The following is an 8,627-nucleotide window of genomic DNA, read 5'->3' on the forward strand; positions in this document are numbered from 1 at the left end:
GCAGATGTCAGCTCGTGTTATAGTCGTGATACTTGCATTATCAGCTTTAGTTTGAAACGCAAATAATCGTGCATCGTTCCGTATAGCACGCCGACAACAAATATTTACACGTTAATTCAATCACTAAAAAATATATGTCTCATTCGACAGTTAACTATGACACTTGAAGCCTAATAATCTCTTGCGAATTTCCAATCGATGAAACGTACCGCGTTATACGTAATCGTAAGTAAAGCTATTTATAACCACAGAATCGTAGCAAATTCTATTTATGTGTATGCACATTACGCTACAGAGCATACAATGTGTCAATTATCCGATGTAGATTTTACCGATGACGTCAAATTCATCGGGCACGTCAATTAAGCCGAAATTGTATTATATATTACGGACGATTATCCCCGATCCCATCGCGTCTATATAAATCGACATTATTCACCGTTCGTTCACGTGTTAACGTATTAATTATGCAAACCGTATTCAGTGGGCGACAAGCCTATGGGGAATTAATCATCACAATATAAACCCACTGAATGCCGATGCGTGTTACGTATAAATAAAACTAACTCGCGTATAGAAAAAATGTATCAGTATCGATATTGTTCGATGCCATATTGAATTCGATAATTAATTAGATTACGCTATCAACAATTACTGCGTATAACGAGATTACGATTGTAGATTGTTTCAATAAGACCGTATTAAAAGATATGTTAATATATATTTATATATGAAAAAACTGGTCGTACGAGTTCTTGAATAGGTACGTGATTTTTTTATACGTGTAAGCTATACTGAGTGTACTGGTTCGTTAACAGCAATTACGCAATGTGTTTTATATTATTATAATTAAAACAGATTTAATGGGAGCCCGTTTAATTTTTGGATTCATGAGGGATGAGATTGACTTTTAATTCGAAAAGTGTGATAAATTTTATATTCGTGTCGAACTGTTTTAAATTAATATATTGAATGTAAAACTGTTAATTTTATTGATGGGATAATTAACGCATTTAAATCGCGTTACGCTCAATATGCACAGGCAATGAATGCAACTAATGATTTCATCTTGTAACTTAGACTGGTATGAAAAATAAATTGATCAATAATTTATAAGATTATGACTCTTGTTTTTAAAAATTATAATTATCTACTCATAAATTTGATTTTTTAAACTCCTTACTACTGTCATGCAATGAATATTTATATCCATTCTCATCACTTAATGTGTGAGTACTGAAATAATTCAGTACTCATAGTTAATTAAGTACTGAATTATTTTTCACGTTAAATATTTTCAGTAAATATAAAATTGACTTTTTAAATGTAAAAAATATAAAAATTCTATGTATTCTCTATAGATACAACAGTATTGTATTCTGTATATTATAAACAGGGCTGCGTCTAGTATAAGTACAAATTTGTGCAACGCACACAGGCGGCCGGAAGAATTGGGAGTCGAAAAAATTATATTCCTTAAAAAAGTACGAAACAAGACATCGTACTTTTTAAAATGCATTTTTGTTATCTTGTTGTATACTTGTGGATTGGTGTTGCAAGTTACAACTTATATTATAATTCGAGGAAATAATGTGATAGCAGGTATAGCTTAGGTCCACATAGAACTAGGACTTTTACATGTGTTCTATAATTTTTCGGACTGCCAGATTTTTTCTTCAAGGATATTGAATATTTGGTAGTTCATCGAAAGAACAATGTCCTCGGTGTGAATGCACTATATTTTTATGAATGAAATATAGTGCTTTCTTTTCGTCTGGTCCTGTTCAGAACTAAACGTTTTGGTTTTCTGTCTTTTTTACTGGTTAATTTTTAACACTGTATTTCTCACAAGGTAAGATTTTTGCACTACTCGCATGCACTTCATTTAAAAAAAAAAGAAATTAATTAATACGATTTATACACATGCTGATAAACTTAAAGAGCGGCCCTGATTGTAAAAGTATTATATCCAGCCATTGTATTGTGAATTTTTCCATTTCAGTTTATGGCATTCAATACTTTCCACTACGAGTTCGAATGTAAGTTTTTTATATGGTTAGTTTTATTGTGATTTTTGAGTAGTTCACAACTATGAGATTTCATTCATTCATTTTCTCGAAAGTGTTGTTGTTTTTAATCGGCATGCCAATTTAATTTTCGCGTTCTTTGAATTATTTATATATGCATACATATGTACATATGTATATTTATTTGTGCTACGGATTTTTGGGTCCACGTCTGTGCTAAGAGACGTGTGGCCGAACCGCAGAGTGCTTACGCCACCGAGATGTACAACCTGCGTCAGGAGTTGGGCTAAAGTGCGGCCTCGACGGAGGGTGGTTTTCGGGAGACAGTGGGTGGTGGGTGGTTAGGTGGGTGGGCGTTGGGCGGAGGTGAGCGGCGCGTGCGCGTTGCCCGGGGCGGCATCGAGCGGCCGGTGACAGCCGCCCTTGTCACTCGCGCCCCCGACCAACCCACCCACCACCCACCCGACCACCACCCACTACCCACCCTCACCGACACCGACAACAAAAGAACCCGGCCGGCTCATCTCGCCACGTGTACACCACACCCAAACGACCCGGAGATAACAACGACTACGACCGCATTCACAGACACAGCTTAAAAGATTTTTCGTCCTCATTCTTCAATACTGTAAAATTGAAAAAAAAAAGTAACTCAAACAATATCAAATTAAGATTTTTAATAAATACAAATATTGGATCTGTTTATACATTTGGAGTGTAATTTGAGTATCCATCGGTAATATCTATAGAAATCTATTAATACAATTTGTGATTGTTTGACGAGTATGTAGATAGTACAACCAACACACTACATGGAGAAATTTGTAGTAGCGTTAGTATACTTACATGTATACGAACCAAAATATAGCTATAGATAAATTCGTATCTAATATTTGAAAACAACGAATACGCAACCTAAAACAATTCTGAAAATTGTGGGAGAATTAGATTTTTTTACATCAAGTAAATTTTACATACTCTTGTCTAACTTGTGGAATAAACTCTGTAGAAATAAATATCTTTCAATATATAGGTATGTGTATGTATATACATATATATGTACATACAAACATATGTACATATACATATGTTTGTATGTACATATAAATTGTTGAAAGATTAATTTCAATGTTTAATGTCTCTAAAATATGTATACAAATACCTACTCATTAGTTATACATTCAGAGCTTCACTGTGTTGTTTTTTTTTTAATATATCTATTGTGTATTTGAGGATTTGATTAACGTATTTTTTCAATTACTATCCCTGCATTGAAAAATTTACACATCGAATCTAAGAAATTTAATGAATTAAAATTGAATAGATATGCGTTAGTTGTCACTTTTCTCTTAGATGTGTCTTTACTTGATGGTATTTCAATTTATCGCTATTATTATTATCTACTTGACGTACATATTTGCAAATTTATAATATTCGCATCTTGTATTTGAAAGGGTATTGAAAATGTTAGATATCAGATAATAATTTACTATGAAGTGTTTATTGAATAACATTTTTTGAATTCAAAAAAGCATCCACCGTGTGTTTACGCTCAAAAAATATATTGAGCTAGACAAAAAATTAGCTACTTACATTAAGTATTTCCTCGCTTGATAGTAAGTTATAAGTACAAAGTTTGTATATGGCGCAGAGGAGACTAAAGGCGTGTGGGGCGATCGATAGGACGCCAGACGCTGTCTCTAGATAAACATCCTCGTAGAGATGCTGTGTAGCACATCTCTACAGCACAGAGTGTAGACCCGAAGAACGGAGAGAGCTTTTACGTGTTGGGAAAACGAAACAGACGAGAGAGAAAAGGCTCCTTTGTGACGAAGAAACTTCACAACGGCCACCGTTAAAAGGAACCGAGGCAAAAAAAATATATAAAAAAACCTTACTTACCGTGCCACATTTACATTTATTCATAAAATAATAATAATAGCATCGTAACGGACGGCTATAATACACTCGCTGTAATCTTAACTGAAATTTATAAGGAAAACTTATCGAATAGTAAAACCACGTGGTGCGCCAAGTGTCAACTTGCGCAAGCCCCGCCTACGTTTTTGGTGACACACAGTGGGACAGCTGTGATTGGTCAACGCAGTGCGGGTGTGCGACAAAGCCGACCAATGAGAGCACGCTTGCGCGTCTCGCTATCCAATGACAAAGTCAAGAATGTCACCGCTCTAGTGTGCTTTTGTCATTTGTCGCCCGTTTCACACACACGCAAGCATTTCACGCACACTAAAGATCTATTACGCAACGTTTATATTCAGAGCGTACACACAGTGGTGTATCTATGATTTTATCAAGATATTTTTTATTAAAATAGAAGATATTGCAATTAATATTTAGTCTCTTCCTATTAAATAGTTGTATGATACGAGTGTGTGTTTATGAATATTTATTCCATGTGAATGTGAATGAGCATGTTAGTACAAATGTATGCTGCTTATGTGTATAATACATATATACGTATACCGTATGGGTCTACCTCACGGGCCCGAATGTGAAACGCCCGAAAACGCAAATATCGAAAATCGAAAGATAAAAAAAGGGTGCGTGGTAAACAGTACATACTCGCTTAATTTTTCTTTCGAACAGGCTTTTCCTCCCGTATTCTGCGCGCGCACATTAATACGGGAGGAAAAGCCTGTTCCTCTTGTTCCTGTTGTATCCTGCTCGCGCAAATTAAGTGAGTATGTACGTGAGTATTTACCGTTTACCATGCACCCTTTTTTTTGATCTTTCGATTTTAGATCTTTGCCTTCCAATATTTGCGTTTTCGGGCGTTTCACATTCGGGCCCGGTCACCGAGACCGGTACCGTATACGTATTTCCCTACATCAATTTAGGACTAGCATCAAGAGAATCTTGACCGATTGATCCATTTCTTCTTCTATTCTATTTTATTACCTTTTTCCAATATTTAACACTTTAGTTTAGTTATGCAATGTGCTATTTAGTTATGTTATAGCTTTTATTCTTTTCCTTTTCATTTGTTTATCTTGTAATTTATCTTTTTCATTTGTTTATCTTTGTAAAAATCTGTAATTGGACTCGGATGTTATATATTTATTATATATTTACTCTTTGTTTTTATGCATTTCCACATCTTGTTGTCTGTTGATTTTTCAATAAATAAAAAATAAAAATAAGCATACATCCTTTTGTACGTTTTATTGTAGTTAAATCGTTTTGAATAAGTACCAAAAAGCTTGCCAATACCTATAACATAATTGATTATGGAATCATATTTTTGGCACGGCTGTAAAATAAATTACACGGCTGTAAAATAAATTACACGACAAATCTCAAAACGACATTTAATGTCAAATTATAATCTCTAAAATAGCTTGCACGACAGAATCGGCGTTCGCCCGGCAAATAAAAAGTCAAACGGGTTGCCAGTAACAAAAATAAAATTCGACGTTTCAGTAAAATCATAACCAGCTAAATTTTCACTGGGTAATCGTAATATTTTAACACTTATTTATTTAAGGGTTAGGTTAGGTTAGGTTAAGTTAGGGTTGGCCCTATTCATTTAAGATTAGTTTGTTGAGGTTGGTATTTATTTTTGTTACTGGCAGCCCATTTGACGTTTGATTTGCTAGGCTAAAACCGAATCTGTCGTGCGAGCTATTTTAGAGAGGGCATTTTTTTTATTTGCCGGGCCGTAAATGGTACTCTATTTATTCCATGTGAATGTGAATGAGCATTTTAGTACAAATGTAGGATTGTGTGTATTTTATTTTATTATATACATATATATCAGGAAGGCCTAACAGGTAAACCCCAATGCGCCTTCCTGGCCAATTACAAACAATGCAGAATTTTTATCACATAAGTCGCTGAATTACAAGACACTGAAAACTCGAAATCAACGAGATATCTATGAATTTTAACTTATACATAAATTTCATTGTACATATATATTAATCATACTCTAATAGTGGTGAAATAGTAAGTAGGATGGTTTTTTAGCCAATTTAATCGAGGAACCGTTTCAACAATGAAATCAGAAAAATTGGCAAACTCTGGTAGGAAACGATCAACCTGGATTCACAAATATCCAAGTCTGACCAAAAGCATTACAGATATACTCAGAATAAATTTCAATTGAGATCAACTCACTGGATCGTACCTGGCGCCTCTTAGTGCTAGGCAACAGCCCAACCACCGAGCCATACATATACATATGTACATCCTTTTGTACGTTTTATTGTAGTACGTTATGAATAAGTACTAAAAGGCTTGGCAATACCTATAACATAATTGATTATTAGAAATATATTTTTATTTATATAATATAACAGCATAACGACGATAACAATTGACAAGTAAATTAATACTTATTGAACTGTGGACGAATGATTAAGTATGTACGTAGCTACATTACTTTTTTTTCAAAATGTGAACAAAATATCGCCGTTAATCAAATTGGTATGTTAATTTTAAATGTAAAAAGAAAAATATATTTAGACTGATGTGCACTAGCACCGTTTCATACTCGACAGATTGAAAAATTGTTTTCTAAAAATGTATTCATTTTGATTACAAATGCAACGATATGAAAATGATTCGTTACATTATAAATTTCAATTTTACACACAATTAATTTAAAAAAATAGTGTTAGTGCGTATGTACGGCACCTTCTTATGAATATATTCATAAAAATAGCATTGTTAATTAATTTCACGATTACAATCTATGCATACATAGGTACAGACGTAGTTTAGCTTGTGCGTCTCAATTATTTTCAGCGCAGAAAACTCATTTTAAATGCAACGTTAATTTTTCCGTCAATGTTTCATACACTATGCAAAATTGTATTTTATTTCAACGTTGAAAAGGTGGGTATTAAATTGTATAAGGATGGTGGTATCCTTTGGTGACGGGGAAACGTCGGTGAGGATAACATAAGGAATTTAACACTTGGTGTCTAATTATGGTGTGTTGCGCGTTTTACAGCGCCCTTTTTGTATGACACATCCATTAATGGGTACCGGTATCAAAGCGGTGTCCCTTAATAAAGCCATATATCCGCTTAACTGCCGGGTTCTTGATTGCCACAACTTTAAACCGCACCATCTCAAAAACGAATAAAGCTTAAGTTATATGCACGCTCACTTCAACGTGCACTCAATTATAAAAAGAAAATCGCGATTTCCCTCAACAGTCATATAATGCGTTATGTGGTTGCGAAAACCTTTACAATAATATGTTTTGCAAGCGAGGCACGTACAAACTACGCTTCCCTATTTATTATTAGACTTACTTGTAACTAATTAATAACATACTTGCAGTTGTTCAGTTCATTTCGTTGAACTTGCATATTGTTCAGTTGGGCTTGTATACTTTATGAACGAGGCTATCTATGTATTTGTCGCTTTTAATTTTCAAAGAGTCCTTTGTTTATGCTTTTACGACCATAGCCGTCTTCTTGGCCGTAAGATATGCCCCGAGTTCTGAGAACGAGCAAGGCTTCGTAGACAGTACAGCCACCATCATCATTCCGAAACAGTTGTAAAATTTTACAATCCCTGTCACAACGACCCACCTAAAAACCATACGCTTATATTCTATTACAAAAAAATACACGCGTACATACGTGCAGCTACTTATGCCATTTATTTAAGCACTGTAATAAAGATTTAAAGACTTCAGGGTATACGTTAATTTACATCTTAAATAAGCAAACAAACATCTCAAAAAATTTAAATTTAACATTTTTTCAATCTAAAGTGTGCAGTGTCTGAAAAAAATAGGTTTGGGTCACATTTTTATGCGAACGTAAATAAAGTAATAAACTTTATTTTTTGTTTTATTATTGTAAGTGATCCAAAAAAATATTGTTGTCACAATATACGCCGTCCATAATAATATGCAATAAAAATCTCACTTGCTTTATTAGAGGCATGGTAATAAACCGACTCCACCACTGGCCGCTGTAGCTTTGACGCAAAGCCGCGTCAACACAGCAACCCTTTTTTATTGCCCTTATAAACTATTCGGCATTGGATCGTTGAATATGGACGACATCTAAATTTACAAAATATTTTTGTTACCGAACTGTTTGCTTATTGTCAAGGATCCTTTTGGGTCATCAGCTTCCTAGAACGGATTCGTATACTTTTGTGAAAAAAAATCTTATGGTTATTTGCTTTGGTGTGTATGCGTGTGCGGGTGTGTAGGTGTGTTTTAATTAATGATATTCTCATGATAGATTAGACCTGCTTCAAAAATTGCCTTTTGTCTTTTTTTTGTTCGTACAAGTTTATGGAGTAAACACGCCTCTAAAAGTTGACCAGTTTTGTTACGTGGGAACGCATAAGTGTACGTGAAATTGTTATATATTTAAAAAAATATATTTTTTAATTGCTTCTTTAGCGCAAATACTACCGCGTTATATCGAATGCGTACAAGTTTTTTTATTTTATTTTTCATCTAAATCAGTGCCATCAACGTGCTAATGCTGCAACTTTATGGCTGTCTTGTAAAAGCAGCGCGCGTTCTGTTCTACTCAGTTGCACGTTTTATATTAATAATCAAATTAATTTATAACATTTTATCGCTGATTTATATACGTGCTCTCA

The sequence above is a fragment of the Arctopsyche grandis genome, chromosome 12 (assembly GCF_051622035.1).
Source record: "Arctopsyche grandis isolate Sample6627 chromosome 12, ASM5162203v2, whole genome shotgun sequence".
Classification (NCBI taxonomy): Eukaryota; Metazoa; Arthropoda; class Insecta; order Trichoptera; family Hydropsychidae; genus Arctopsyche; species Arctopsyche grandis.